The sequence below is a fragment of the Strix uralensis genome, chromosome 15, assembly GCF_047716275.1.
Source record: "Strix uralensis isolate ZFMK-TIS-50842 chromosome 15, bStrUra1, whole genome shotgun sequence".
Lineage (NCBI taxonomy): Eukaryota > Metazoa > Chordata > Aves > Strigiformes > Strigidae > Strix > Strix uralensis.
The window spans coordinates 21,088,833-21,105,109 of NC_133986.1; positions in this window are offsets into that span (position 1 = coordinate 21,088,833).

The following is a 16,277-nucleotide window of genomic DNA, read 5'->3' on the forward strand; positions in this document are numbered from 1 at the left end:
GAAAAATAATATATATCTGTATATTTCTCCTTTAAGACCAAGCCATCACTTCTGAACTACAGTACTACTAATACCTTGTTTTACATGTTTGCTTTTGGTAAGTTCCTAGCTGAAGCATGTCAGGAGAAGATCTTACTCAAGGCCTTAGGTGGACAACAAGCCTTGAAGATATTCCCCTGGTTTCAGGGGACACTGACTGGGCTTTCTTGCCCAGTCAGAGTTTTATTACACCTTGTTCCAAGGAAAAATGCAGCTCTTGCACACCTAAAACACAGGAGAACAAATGTAGCTTTAAGAATGTAGGAGACAAACCTGGCATTGCCCTGGGGTGCCTGGGCAGGAGGAGTGCTGAAGAAATCCCTTTCCCCAGCATCTCACCAAGCAGTCGATTGATGTTTTGTTCACTTGCAAATCCTGCCTGGGCACCCAAATTAAAGGTGTCCTCCAGGCTTTGGCTTGTGATGCTCCATGTTTATCCCACAGAGGCTGTAACTGGCTTTTCTTTGACTCAAGGAAAGCTTTGACCTAAGCATAGTTTCTGCAGTAGCCTTAACAAATCTCAGGTGGTGCCCAAGAAGTTTACTTGTGTCTTCAGGCAGGTGTGAAGGATAGGATTTGTTTTTTCCTCAACACATGTCTGTCTTGAGGCTGCCCAAAATGCTAAAAAACCACTCCTTTCTGCTTCAAGATCAATTTGGTCTCCGTTGAGGGCAGAAGCAGTTCTTGTGTTTAGAAACCTACCCATCCTGAGGGGCTCTTCAGTAGGCTTTTCACATTCATGGTCTCTGCTGGACTTGATGTTCTTGGGCTCATTTCAAGCTGGGTGAGAAGATAGGGCTGGAGAGGGGCAAGAGCACATGTAGGGGAGCCACAAAAAGCAGGCATCTGGCTGGGTGTAAAGACAGCATGAAAAAACTTGAGCAAATATTAGAAGTGGATTTCTGAGAGCAGCTGGTGTGGTGGATAGCAGAGGATGTCTGAGAGGGAAGTGGAGGGGCTCCTGGGCTGCTCACTGTTTTACTCAGGACTGTTACCTGGGTAAAACTGTATGTTTGAATAAGTGCCTAGGTTGTAGTGACACTATTCAAGTTAGAATTAGATACAGTGCATTTAAATCTTCCAAGGAGGACCACTAAACATTGGGTCTATTGTATAAATGATGCAGACCTTACCGACCACTATACCCTTGAAGAGAAACTAAAAGATGGATAAAAAGGGAACATCCTGCCCAGAAGGCGCTGAAAGCTGAGTAATTGCCAGAGAAGCATGAAGTCGGTGAAAATTGGTGGTAACTGGGGGAAAGGTAAAGGGGGCAGGGGGAGATGGTGACCACCGGCTCAATGCGAGACCAGAAGGACTTGCCCCCCATGCCTGTAAGGAGCATGCATGCTAATTTACATAGCAAGCGAGGCTAATTTAAATATAACAGCAATGAGGGACAAAGTGATAAGCAGCTAACCAGTGGTCACTACAGTAAATGTGTATTCATGTAGTCTGAAGTGTATAAATAGGTGGAAGTTCTTCTGTGTGATGTGTTAGCTTTGTGGAATTACCTCCTAGTGCTCATCGCTGCGCACACACGAAATAAAAGAAATATCTTGACCCTGTGTGTGTTGGCTTGCACACACGGTGACAGAACCCTTCTTCTGGGATAACAAGGTGGGTTATAACACCATGGCCCCACTGCAGGCCTCTGACGGTGTGCTCCTACCTGGAGATAAACCCCGTGGCTGCCTTGGTTCCAGGAGTGGTTTTGCATTCCCTGCAAAAACTCAGACAGGGTTTGGAAAGGTCTCTGCAGCACATGCCTCTTGTCCAGTTACCAGCTTCAGCAAGAAAAAACCACAGGAGCCATATTTTGCCATCTCAATGAGCATCTCGGGCCAGGCCAGTCAGGCAGAGCTTTTCAGGTCTGCCCAGGACAGGGAGAAACCTGTGGGCTCAGCCCATGTGCTGTGCTTTAAGTCAACGTGAAGTCTTGTGTCGGCTCTAAAAACCAGATACAAACCCTGGGATCCAGGAGCAAACCACTGTGGCAACAGACACTTGTGCTCATAAGACTCAAGCAAGGATTTGTATTCCCTAAAACTTACCTGTTTTTATCCATCTATTAGTTCAACTCACTTCCCTGACAAACCTTGTCACAACTGTCAACTTGAGAAAGAGAAATTTGCTCCTGGATTTTAGACATGTGGGTCTTCACCCTTTTAAGCTAAAAGGAGTAGGCAGTAATTGAGTCACAAGCCTTTCATGTGGACTAGATATCAGGCTGTCAGTCAAAGCCCTGCTCATACCAAGTTCACAGCTGCAACACTCAGCAGCTCCTGGGATGTCACAGTCACATCCTGGTTCTCAGGGCAAATGGTTGGACCTGCTGTACCAGTGGTTGGCAAATACTGACTTTCTACTAGCAAGGGTTGAGTTTCACCTAGTATAATGAAGCTTAAAGATAAAATTATGCAGCCAAAATAGAAGGTTAAGAAATCCAGACATGACTTTCAGTTTTAAGCAAGTACTAGAAGCTTAAAAAACATGTCCCTTGAGATCAAATAGGAGAGAACTTAAATCCAGAGAGAGAGAGCAAGTTTGTATTTTAGATCTCGGTAAGGGCAACAGTGGTTTCGAGTGTGTTAAAACTTCAGGTTTCTGCTAGTAGTTTAGGATTCTGCAATAAACTTAATTTTTCACTCATCACAGCGCATGATCTTGAGCAGGGAGGTCACAGCGTTCCAGTTAACCTTGCCAGAAGCAGATAAGCAAACATTACTGGCCTCGCAAACAGGTTAGACCCCAACTAAACCTGCTACTTGCTTTTGTAGAGCATCGTGTCACGGCTGCCCTGGCATCCCTGACTGCTCTCTCGCTGCCTGGGCTTTTTGGGAGGGAGTTCCAGTACAGCAAGGCCCCAGGCACCAACTCCAAATAACAGGAATTTCAGTGCTCCAGTTGAATCTGAAAGGGGAAATCAAGCCAACTGCGTTTGAAGAGTTCACCACAGCTCCCCCCCTTCGAAAACAGTGCTTGCTGTCTGAGTCACTCCCAATCCTCTACTAAAATAGTCTGAAAGGGAGTTACTTCTTGCCTGAACTGCCCTTTTGCACAGAAAATTATGATTTTTCATTATCATTGCCAACATATTTGTTCCTTTCTGTGTGCTTAGTTCATCGGTCACCCCTTTCTCCCCATCACCCCCTTTTTGTTTCACCTCTTTTACCAATGAGGAAAACACACACTGACAAAAAAAAACCCTGAAAAAAACAAGGGGGAAAGTCCCTCTCCCCATAAGGCAAGAAGAGTTTTGACTTTACCCACTTCCCTGCTCACAGCTGCAAAACCACGGACATTTGTGTTTCTCCTCCTGGGGCACAGCATCACAGCCCCCTCCTTCCTCCCTTCTCCCACTCGCCTGGCACCCAAACCATAAACACTAGCCAGTCAGATGCGTTCCCAGGTTGGCAAGGACTTACAGATTGACAGCTTTATAAATATGTGAGGTTAGTCTTGCCTCTCAGCTAAAGCCAGCTGCATCCACCAAGGGAGGAAACGCAGCCCCTGGCAGGCGGAAGGAACATGCCGGGTCAGATGCCTGCACGGATGAGAAGCCTTTCCAAGCTAGAGGGCAAATTGGTGGCACATGGGCTTCAGGACTGCGTAGCTGGCGGGATGGAAACTTTAACTGGCCAATATTGTGTCACAGCCTGTCTTGTTTGCAGTTAAAGGCAGGTATGCAGTGGTAGAGGTGAATTGTTGGCCATTCCCCAAGGCTTTGAAGATGTTTCAGAGCAGACACTCAAAAAAAGTCCTAAAACAGGCTGCCCTGCCGTCAGGCTGACATACAGCAGCCCGTAATATCCACAGAGGGAAATAAAGCACCAGCACAGCACCCTACAAGAAACTCATGCAAATCCTCCTGTGCTGCTTCCTACCTGGGTAATCAGCACATCCCAAGAACCACAGCGCGTCATCAGGACAGCGCACAGACCCAAACTATCCTGCAAAGCCAGCACTTCCCAGCCTAACTTACTTCTTTACAACATGCTTACGCTTTTTGTTTGCAGACGACATCAAGTTGGGTGGGAGTGTTGATCTGCTTGAGGGTAGGGAGGCTCTGCAGAGAGACCTGGCCAGGCTGGAGCGATGGGCTGAGGCCAACTGGAGGAGTTTCAATAAGGCCAAATGCTGGGTGCTGCCCTTGGGCCACAACAACCCCCAGCAGGGCTACAGGCTTGGGGAGGAGTGGCTGGAGAGCTGCCAGTCAGAGAGGGACCTGGGGGGGTTGATTGACAGCCGGCTGAACAGGAGCCAGCAGTGTGTCCAGGTGGCCAAGAAGGCCAATGGCATCCTGGCTTGTATCAGCACTAGCGTGGCCAGCAGGGACAGGGAAGGGATCTTGCCCCTGTACTCGGCACTGGTGAGGCCACCCCTCGATGAGTGGGTTCAGTTTTGGGCCCCTCACTCCAAAAAGGCCATTGAATGACTCGAGCGTGTCCAGAGAAGGGCAACGGAGCTGGTGCAGGGTCTGGAGCACAGGTCTGATGGGGAGCGGCTGAGGGAACTGGGGGGGTTTAGTGTGGAGAAGAGGAGGCTGAGGGGAGACCTCATGGCCCTCTACAACTCCCTGAAAGGAGGGTGCAGAGAGGGGGGATGAGTCTCTTTAACCAAGTAATGAGTGATAAGACAGGAGGGAATGGCCTCAAGTTGCGCCAGGGAAGGTTTAGACTGGATATTAGGAAGGATTTCTTTACAGAACGGGTAGTCAGGCGTTGGAATGGGCTGCCCAGGGAGGTGGTGGAGTCCCCATCCCTGGAGGTGTTCAAGAGTCGGGTTGACCCAGCGCTGAGGGATCTGGTGGAGTTGGGATCTGTCAGTGCTGGGTTAATGGTTGGACTGGATGATCTTCTAGGTCTTTTCCAACCAAGATGATTCTGTGATTCTTTTGCCTCATTTCACACTTCACTTAGAGGTTCAGACCCTAATTATGCTTTGCAGATGATTAAAGCACCTCTGCTTCTGGGTACAGAAGTACTCCCCAGGCCATTTTGTAATTGTCTAGGAAACAGTTGCCTGCCTGCCGTGACTTCTAGGTGCAGCTTAGCTAATTGGGCCCCTTGTAGCTGGGTTAGATGCATCAGCTCATCTCTAATGTGCAGTAACCGCAAATCAGGTAGTGAGGCTGCACTTGGACATAATTAGAATATAAAGCACCAAAGAGTTTTCTCTGTGGCACCTCCCACAAAGAGGGGAAAAAAAAGACTGTTTTGTTCATCCGTGACTGCAGTGGGGAGCTGCTGCTTTCTTCACAGCGGGCTCCCAGGGGATCCATTCCCCCTTCTGTGCCACAGCGTGCAAAGCAAATCTAAATTAGACATGGTACATGGCATGCAGCCACGTCTCCTGACTACAGCAGGATCAAAGATAGCTATAATCCTGACGAGGTGGGTTAGAGTCAGCTAATGAATGCTCTGGGGAAGAAATCCAGTTGGATTTGGATGGCTTGATGGAGAGCAAGCAGAGCTCCCAAGGGTGGGGAGACAGAATGGGACTGATCCAAGGCTTCTTGGAGAAAAATCTTTGAAGCCCAGGTGGGATAAGGAGTGAAAACCAGATGAGGGAGGAAGGAGAGCCTTAGAGGATGATGTTCTACCTCCTTTCTCACTTCCCCCCACAGTTCTTGGCCCTGTAATCTCCATGTAATTTAGCACCGTATTCTGAAAAAGAGAACCACTTCTGCTTTTCAGATGGCTCCTTGCCTCTAAGTGTTTAAAGCATCTTTAGGCTCCTGGATTTTTAAGCCTGGCAGTCCTGGAAGCATATGGGATGGAATTGGCACAGCTGAGACTATGGATCTAGCTCCAGTAGTGCGTGCAAAGACACTACTGACATACAGCTGCAACAGCTCCAGCTCCAACATCCACAGGACATACTTGTCAAAAAAAAAGAGATACTATTGCTTTGAATAGAAAAAGAAGAGTTAAAACAACTGCATGCAAAAGCAGATGAGAAGCATGTACTCTTAGCCCCTCATTTCTCCTGTGCTTTTTATGGGCTTGCAGGGCTGGGAGGACTTCACACACCAGTATGGATTGGAACAGCTCTTACCTGAAGCTGGGCACTGTTTCTTGGCTGCTCTTGTTTTCTAGAAGTGGATAAAGTGTTTGCTCCTCCTGCAAGATTAGTGGTTTAATCTCACCTTAAGCAACCAAAAATCAAAGATAGTAGGTGCTATTCCCTACCAGATCTTTTTTGTGAATAGGTGTAGAGGCATGGATGGGAAGGGCTGCTCATACACGAGCTCCCCATCCCTTCTCCTTTCCAGATGGATTCAGTCCTCTCCTGAAAAGGGTGGTAAAGTTCTTAAGGGGATCCTTATCCTGAGACCAATGGGCAAATCCCTTCCTCCAGCCCTCATTTTGATTACTCAGGCTGAGCAAGGATGAAAGGCTATGCCAAGCCGTAGTCCAAAAGACCACCACTCATCTTGGAGAAAATCAACACAGACTGAAGCCCAAACTAAGCTGCTGCTTCCTCCTAGGACTGTCAGGTTCCTTCCAGAGGCAGATGACAAACTCTGCAGATCCTTCTCCAAATTTCCAGAGACCTTTCCTTGCCTCCCATTACCCATCAGGCTCTCACACCTGCCCAACCACACTAACACATGGGCACTCCAATCCTGCTTCTCCCTGTTTCTCCTCCTTTTCCTGGTGTCTCCTTTGCCTGCCTTAGACCCCCCAGAGCTGCTCTACAAACTACAAGTTTGTGTAGCATCTTGTTGCCTGAACAGGTCTGCAGATGAGTGGCTATTTACTGCGGGCACAACTGAAAGGAAGGCACCAAAAATCTCCTTATCTGATGAAGCTGCCTGCTAAGCCCAACAGTTTCATGACTGCTGGCCAGCACATTTCTCATCAGCACAGTAAGCAAGTCAAGCTAGTGACTTCCCAGACATCAATGTCATCACAACAACTCAGCCAGTCAGGTGCTGATCCCATAACCCTGCAAAGGGTTTTCTTTGGATCAAACCCAACAAGCCAGAACCAGTGAACCAGACAGACTTGGCCCTTGGTAGTACAATCTCATGGCTGCAGGGAGGATCAGGATAAGGCTCAGGGAAAGGGAACTAAGTTGGGAAGAGATCTGGAGCAATTTCTGTAGGAGGAATGACTGGCTGAGCTAGGGCTACCCAGTTTGGGAAAGGGCGACTGAGGGACAGGAGAGAGATCTGACATCAGGAGTGTCCAGAGAGGATGAACAGAGAACAACTCCCTGGTGTTCTCTTTCCAGTTCAGGATCTAGGCAACGACAAATTAAACCATCATGTGAGAAGTCAGCTAACTAAAGGAGATCTTGTGTTGGATGGGAGAACTTCTTGGTAGAGGATACTGTGGAAGCCAGCATCTGACACAGATTAAAAAGTCAATTGGATGAATAAATGGAAAAAAAAAAAATCCACTAAGGCTTACCAGAAGCAAGTAAGGCCCTTAGCTGCGTACTGCAGGAGGCTGGAGGAAGACTTCTGGGGATATTTACCCCAGTCTTACACTGTCCCCAAGCATCTGCAGCCAGGCCTTGTCAGAAGGCAACAAGCAGAAGGGTGAGTAACCAGGAGACAGCCAGCAGTTGTGAAGCAGTGATATATGGAGGGCAAGGAAGCAGGCTGAAAGAAAAAAAATTGCTGCATCATATTTCTAGTTGCCTTTCATCTGAGAAGGCCATAAGCTGTTTTGTGAAGTGCTCTGGGCAAAAGCAGGGCGATCCAGCAGATGCTTGTCTGTGTGATAATGATGAGAACAGATCTGTGATAGCAAGATACTGATCCTGTGAGTACCAGCACAGGTAAATGACATTACTGACAAGTCCCTGTGAGGGCAACAAGATTAATTCTGTCCTTATGGGTCTGAGCTGCAGTTCATCGATGTATACGGATCTTTCCCTGCTTAGCTCATACGATGTGGAGAGGCAATACTGGCAGTGCTGAGCCTGCCCTTCTCTCTCTCTCAGAGGAACAAGACATGATACAGAAGAGCTCTGCCATGCTCACACAGCTTACAGATGCCCTTTTCCCATACCTGGAAGTAAAGGATCTTGGCATTAGCCACCCTCTTGCTCCTGGCGGCCCTGACCATCTTAACTTGCCAGATGTGTCAGCTCCAGAAATGCAACAGGACTGGAAAAAGTAAGTATCAGGCAACAGCCACCAGGGAGCTGCTTTCTGCTATCCTTTCCTCTCCACAAGATCTTCCACCCTGGACCAAACACAGGAGCTGAGCAATGCCCTCAGCTTTTATGTTTCCAGCTGCTACCATTTCTGTCACAGTCACTCTGTGGCAAGCTGCATGTCCAAGGTCTCCGTTACCTGATCCAGGATCAGCAGCCAGGTAAGGGAGCAGGTTCCTCTTGTTACAATGAAGTTGGCTCTGTGTGCAAGAAGACAAGAGGTGAGAAACAGGCAGGTCACTTCTCCTGGTTTTTTGCAGGTGAAGAAACAAGGCACACATTACAGGATCCCACAAGCACATCCTGCCCATACAGTCACTGTAGCCTCACTACAAGCCAGCTGCTTCTTCACCAGGCCAGACACATAAGCACAGCTTCCTCTGTCCTCTCCAGCGCAGTTATCCTATGCCCTCGGTGATGCCAGGCTTGGCAACTCTTCCTCACTATCTGCAGTTCTTGCCAGCCTCCTGCTACCCAGCCTCAGCAACCTCACTCTGCTTGGATGGCATAAAATAAAATAAAATAAAATAAAATAAAATAAAATAAAATAAAATAAAATAAAATAAAATAAAATAAAATAAAATAAAATAATAAAATACAATAAAATATCTCTCCCATCTGCTTCTTCCTCCCCTTCTCAGCTGTGCAAGGTCACAAGCCATGACAAGCCCCACTTCTCTCGTCCAGAAGCATCAGGTCCGAGTGCCATCTGAGCACAGCTTGCTAGACTGCTCCAAGATGTATTTTTATTGTAAGCAGGTCACAAGACTGTCCCAGAAAGTCTAAATGATATGGTATTCACACCAGGTGGTCAGTGCCAGCACCTCCATGATGGCAATGTTAACACTGGACCCTTCAGCAGGTCCCACTAGCAAGGTCTTGCTGGTGACAACACTGTCCCTGCAGGAAGAGAGGTTGACCGAGGCCACAGGCTCCACTGTTCTCCTACCCATGCCCCAGGTGTCGGGGGAAGAAACACTTCCCACTGAGCTGGGGTCTTTCCCAGCTGGACTAACCTTTCCCTTTAGGACAGGGCTATGCACAAACTAAAGCAGATGTCGGTATAAGACCGTGTGACAGCAACGTCTTCATCCGCTGCGTTAATTTTCAGGATACCTTATCTGAATGTTCTGCTTTCTAGAGACAGAATCCTCAGGAGTTTTTAAACTCTGGGCTTTCTAAAGGCTTTCACAAACTACCAAATAAAAATCCCACTCCAAGACTATCATCATCATCATCTCCAAATGTCATCATCTCCAAGCTGGATGGCACTTACTCAGCTTTTCTTTATTCCCACAGAGAAAAGATGCCACAGCAAAGGCTGGGTCAGGATAAAGGCAGAGAACAGCATTTGGGGTAAGAAAACACCATCTCTTCTGCATGACACTGCTAAGCAGAGGAATGTGGATATCAAGGCAAGTACACTGATGCTAGGGCAAAGTCAAGAGCCATACTCATTTTCAGAAACCCCGCAGGGTCAAGCGATGGACTGACTGACAGTCCAGTAGAAAACAAGACCCAAGAACCTGTGGCAAGAAAATATACAAAGAGAGGGACTCTCTGGCTGAAAAAGAGGGAGAAGCAAAGTAGAATAGAATAGAGTATATTCTATATAAAATAAAATACTGCTCTTCCACTTACACAGGAACTCTTCCCACGTGGTAACAGGGCCACGTGTGCACCAAAGCCACACGTCCACTCATCCCTGTTTTCCTGGCAAGACTAGATAGTCAGAGAGACACAGGGAAGGGGGGATGCATCAGACTGATGCATCAGACCAGCAGCCAGCCCCACTGCCATGATTTTACAGGTGTTGCAGCCCAAAAACAGCACCTGTGCACTCAGTTCCCATCCTCCATTGCCCCCCCCCCCCCCAGTCTCCTAGGGGGTACTAGAAGTAGCCTGGGCAAGTTCTGGATGGCAAATTCAGACTTTGACCTCTCATAAATAGGGCTGCTGGGATGATTCAGCTCTTTAGGGCACAAGCAAAACACAGCAGATAATAGGTGACACAGTGTGCGACAGGGACCTTTGCTCCTGTTTCCAGGTGCATTGAGGAGAGCTGCAGAGCTTATGAAGTCCGTTGCTGAGGGAAGTGGAAACACTGGCAGAGCAATTCCTAGGGAAACCATCTCAAAAAAACCCCTCCCCTCTCCTTTGATCAAAAGTTTGACTTCTACTTGCTTCTCCTTTATCCATCTCTTAAATTTTTACCAAAAAAGAAAAAATTGCAAATCTTTCCCATTCCCTCTCCTTCCCCCATGACTGAAGAGCCCCAGTTTCTTCTCCACCTCCAGGCTGTGTCTCTGTTACTGGACGTGGTTTCCAGTAAAATGAATTCCTCAGATTCCTGGTGACCTTCCCGCAGCTGGCCAGGGCTCGCTGGGAGAGGATGAAACCCAGGCAGGCAGCTCTGCTGCACAGCGCTGGGGCGGCGGGGAGCCGGCTCAGCCACAGGAGAGGGGAGCCAGCACCAAAATACCACCGACAGCTGCTAAGTACGGACTGGCTATTAGAGGGTTGCAGCTGCTCCTCTCTAAGTAAGAGAAGAGCCAACACCAGAAAGAAAAGCACAGCGAGAGGGGGAAAAAAGGCTGAAAGAGAGCCTGTCCTGCATGACCGGGGTGAGGAAAGCAGCTGCTTTGGTGAGCTTGCTCTCCCTGTTGCAGCACAGCTGTTGGGCTCTGCTGTGCATCTCACTCACTGCCCGGCTGGAGCTTACAGGCGGCGCCTGGGTGAAGCCAGGATCTTTCCAGCTCTTTTTTTCCCCATGGTCTGAGCCAGAGCTAGATACCTGTGCTATGCCAGAGAGCTGACCTGCCAGGAGAGGGGAGCGTGCAGAGCACTGGCCATACCACAGAAGCCCTCATGAGTCCTCTGGCTCTATTGACACCTTCTCATCCTACCATCGCAGGAGCAGGAGGGAAGTTCAACACCACCAGACTATAAAAGAGCCATCTCTCTCTTTTCCTCTTGTCCTCATTTTCCTGAGGTGGAGGTGTTATGAACTGAGCTGGATGTGCCAGGCACCTTCCTCATCTCCTCCTCCAGCAGGACCAAGGAGCTCAGCAGCATGAGCAGCTCCTGCCGCGCTCCTGGGCACACTGAAGTTCACCCTCCTCTACCACAGAAGGCGATGTGAGCTGCTTTGGACTGGCCTGCAGGCCTGGGGGCTGCCTAGCCATAGATGAGCTGAGTCCACCATCTGCATCTGACTGCCGAGGTGTGTCCCATCCCACATCCTTGGGCTCCAGTGTGTGCTCCAGGAGTGGCAAAGTTGGGTGGTGAAGAACTGCAGCAGACCAGCCTTTGGGGACCATTTTGCTTCCTGCAGGATGCCGAGGTGGAGAAGAACGCCCTGAAGCTGGAGGTGAGACAGGGTCCTAGCCCAGTAGACATAAAGAAGCGTGCCTTGACCAGAGAAGAAATGTGGAATGGCTTCTGGAGGTGTCTCCTTCTCTTACCCCTCTGAGGAACACAGAGGGAGTTAGTCACCAGGTCCTCTCAGAGAACAGCCAGGAGGTTGGCCCTTTGACAACACAAATAAGACCAGGATTGCCAATTACAGCAGCAGCAGCCAGAAGGGTCAGAAAGCCTAGAACCCCTAAAACACTTTAACTTTCAAAGGGATGCCCTACTAATTTATCGGGCATCTTATTTTGGGGCTCTGCAGTATTGATATAGGGGGGGAATTGATTTCCCTAAAATCTGTGTTTCCCAGTGCTCTGTGTTCTCCCGTCCTCTGCCACAGGCCTTTCCTGTGGAAATGTGCTTGGATGCACAGTCCTGCAGCAGGATGTGGCATAGAAACAGGCCTGGGGTAAGTGCGTGGCACTGCAGGGATCGAGCTGAGGGATATTGTACAGTGCAGGGAGAGCAGAGCTAGCTCCGATGGAGATAACACGGTGAGCAGAAGCAGCCTACAGCTACTGTTAGCCTCTTTTCCCCAACTTTGTTACTCTCACTTGGCTGCTTCTGACTTGCCTCATTTAGGGCTCGTTTGGGTCTAGCTGCAGATGTAACACTTCAGATGTACCGGTGAACGCCCGGGGATCTGACATGCACACCATGCCTCGGCAACGGGTAGTGGTCGGACATCCTCTGGACTAGGATGGGTTTGAAATGTGAGCTGAGGGGACAGCACTGAGGATGTTACCTGTGAAATCCACAGCAGACAAGTCATTTTCCAACCAGCTACTCCCTGTGAATGATCTGCGGACAGTAAGAAAGGGCATGAAACTGAACCCTTTGTGCTTTGAACCCCTTGCCACATTATACCGTGGTGCCCAGGAGCTCAGCTGGAGGCAGAAGGAAGTGGATCAGCCAGAAATCTGGAGTTACACTAACAGCAGGATAAAGACAAACCAGCACTAAAGAGTTGGTGCAAACTCATAGATCTCTCAAGGTGTGAGCTAGAGGTGTAACCAGCTGGGGATGGATGGCTTTCCTGAGGACACCAATACTTTAGTGGTCTCTGTCAGGTTTTGCTCCTCCCAGGAGCAGTCAGCAATTGTTATTTCAAAAGACGTCAGTGGACTGGATGGCTCGTAGGTCTGAACACGAATGGTGACTCCCACGTGTTGCTACAGATCTCATGTTCCTTGACAAATGTCCAGTTGCACATGACTTCAAAGCCCCTTTGATTTGGCCAGTAAGTTTTCCTGTGGTAGAAAGCAGCAAAGCCAGGGAGCTTAGACCAGACGTGGGAAACGGCCACATGCTGGAGAGCCACATGCTGGAGAAACAGCTGTGGGGAAGGACACAAAGAGGGGACTGAAGCCATGTGTGAGCACATACAGTGATGGCCACAAGCTGCCATGGAGCAAGTGTGGGCAGCTGGCAGAGGACATGCCCTTCTGCAAAGGGATTCCAGCACCTGCCACTCCTCCGGCCAGCCCTGACAGGGAACAAACCTTGCACAGAGGAAGGGCAACGCTCAGCAAGATCAGAGGGGCTATGTTCAAACTGGTCTGAGGGAGGGGGCAGGCGAGGTAATGCTGGTTGATGTTTCAGTAGAAAGATGGCCAAGAGCAGTAGGGCGTTAGCACAAGTGGAAGCATAGCAGAAGAGTTTTTTCAGGTGATACCACTGAAAGAAAGCATCTGAATTTTACCCCTTGGCATGAGGGTGATGTGTCATCTCTGGCCTCTGTGCAGAGGCAACTTCTTGTGCCGCTTGGGAAGAGACACCCCGCTGCAGGGAAGGGTGCTGCTCCCTGCACCCGGGAGGGTGCTGCTGCCCAGGAAGGGCAAGCGCCCGGCAGCACTGCCAAGGTGACCACGGCTGCAGGGCTCTGCCCTGGCTCCGTGTCCAAACACAGGGAACACCACAGCGAGACACAGCGGCCGTCTGCCCTCCCCACATCACCCTTCTGCCACAGGAACCTCCGATGGAGGCTGGAGAAGTGCTGGAGCTGGGGCTGCCTCCCACCCTCCTCCTCCCCACTGCAGCTGGATCTAATGACTCAAGCGTTCCCTGCACCCTGGAGCAGGGAGTTTAATAGACCTGCTGATGTTTTTACTGCCATTAATTCTAATGAATCTGGATATTCTTGCTGTCCATATCCATTTAGTCTTTTTCTGAATCTTGATGTATTTTGACCTTCGGGAATTCCTGGGGCATGTTCATTTCATGTCATAAGGCAAAATAAATTAAAGAAAAAAAGATTTTTCACAGCTTAAAATTTTCTTTCACCCGTCTCCCTGTCCTGGTCTGGTAAGAGCGACCCATTAGTCATTTCCTATACTCCCAGGATGTCTTCTAACTGATTTCCCAGGCTTTCAAAGTGGCAAATTCCCTCACTTAAGAGTCATCCTCTGCTTTGTCTGCAGGCAGGTGTGGGTTAGAACTCCAGTTTTCCTTTGTTTTACATTTTTTCTTAGTGTCACTGCTTAAAAACCCTGCCCCCCTGCCCTAGTCACAAGACATATAAGGTCTCACCTCTGAAACTTGTTAAATGCGTGGATGGGTTTTGCATATAGTATGATAAAAAAAAAAAAAAAGTGATTTAAGTCACAAAGGTTTTTCTTGGTGTGGGAAGCAAGTGAAAATAGGCCAGTATAAAAGAGGAGGGAGGAGGAGGAGGTTCTGGTGTTGAAACGGGTGCTCCTGCAGCCATCCCCACCTTTGCACAGCTCCTCTCATGTTTGCTTGCCCTATAAAATGTCTTGGGTTCCAACACAGATCTGACTCCCTGCTCCTGTGGAGGCAGGAAGGATGATGCTGGGAGGCTGGAGGAAGGCTGCGATGCACTGCAGACTGCTGGCATCGTTCGAGTTGGGATGGGGTGTCCCAGAGAGGCCAGTATTCACCTGTCCGAGGTGCAAAGCCCAGCAGTGCAGAGGGGGTGGGTGACGACTCAGGGGTGCTTGCGGGAGGTCACAGAATGGTGGCTCCTGGGTAGTAGAAGCTCTCCAGGTAAACAGCATCTCAGAGCTGTAAGGAGAGAACAGAAAGCTCTCACTGTTTTATCACCCTCTGTCCCTCCCTCCCTGCAGAGGCCACGCGTGGTTTGGTTGTCTTTGGGGGCCTCCTTCCTTTTATCCCTGAACATCTTCAGCCCTTCCAGTCTTTGGTCTCCAAAGCTGGTCAGACACAGCAGCAGCAGCATCCCTTTTCTGACACCGGACTCCTGTCGCCCTGCTACCACAACTGAGGCAGAGGCTTTCTCTGGCCTCTTTGGCCACATGCCACTCCCTCATGTCTTCTACAGCAGACAATTTTCCTCCCCCGAACACCGTATGTTGAATTTCACTCGAGGTTGATCAGGCCCTTAGCTGTGCTGCCTTTGCATGAGAGCACATGGGCAACAGGTCTGACTCCAGATTGAGCCAAGCAATGCTGAGCTGAGGGAGAGAAAGGTGGCTTATAAATAAATACATAGTATTTATATATAAATATATAAATTATAATATATATTAATAAATAAATAAGTACAACGTATTTAAATAAATATGTACAGGGGTACAGACAGGTGGGCGGATAGCTCTGCAAATCGTACCAGAAAAATATCACTATAGCAAAGTGCTGTCAAACCACAGAGCCATAACCTTCATTTCCTTCTCATGCAGATTTCCCCGTCTCAAGGCAAACGTGTGGAGAAGACAGCCTCTGGCTTACAGGCGGACACGCTGCTCAGGAAACAGTTATTCCACCCTCAATATAATGAGTCAGTGTGTTTGTACAGTTAAACTATTAAGATAATTTTACTCTTCAAACTCCCAAAGCTTCTCTAACTAGCCTCGAGCAACTTCAGGTTTGGAGCTATTAACATGAATTGGAGATTCATTTCCGTGCAATTGCTTGTCGTGGTTGTTGGGCATGTTCAACTGGTTTGGGTGTGCCTGGGATAGCTCTGAAAGTTAATTGCAGGCTCAAGCCCTTACACAGCTTCTCCTGCCTACCTGTAGTATCACAGAATGACAGAATCGTCTAGGTTGGAAAAGACCTTGAAGATCATCCAGTCCAACCATTGACCTAACACTGACAGTTCCCAACTACACCAGATCCCTCAGCGCTGGGTCAACCCGACTCTTCAACCCCTCCAGGGATGGGGACTCCCCCCCTCCCCTGGGCAGCCCATTCCAATGCCCAACAACCCCTTCTGTAAAAAAATGCTTCCTAATATCTAGTCTAAACCTTCCCTGGAGCAACTTGAGGCCATTACCTCAAATACCAGTAACTACAGGCAATGGTGTTCCTGGGATTGTAAAGTAGGATGCCCTACTGAAGTAGCAGAAAAGGTTGAAGTGACCCATCAGAGAGTCTCAGGAAACACTCAGTGACTGGGAACACCAACACAGAATAGAAACATGAAGGCTCTTGCGTTTGATCTGAGTGACTTCAGTGAAAGGTCTTAATTACCTGTGATTATTCCTTGGTTTTTCCAGGGTTTGTTCTTCCTGTTCTGAGCTCCTCTCCTGGCTTTGTAGTGCTCATTTCTCACGCAGATACCAGCAGATTTGCATCAAATCAATGTGCAGCTGCTTTGCTGGAGCCAGGCAGGTTTAGTGCAGCATAGGAGCTGGCCCAGTGCAAGTTCAGCCTGGGACCAGTAGCAGTCT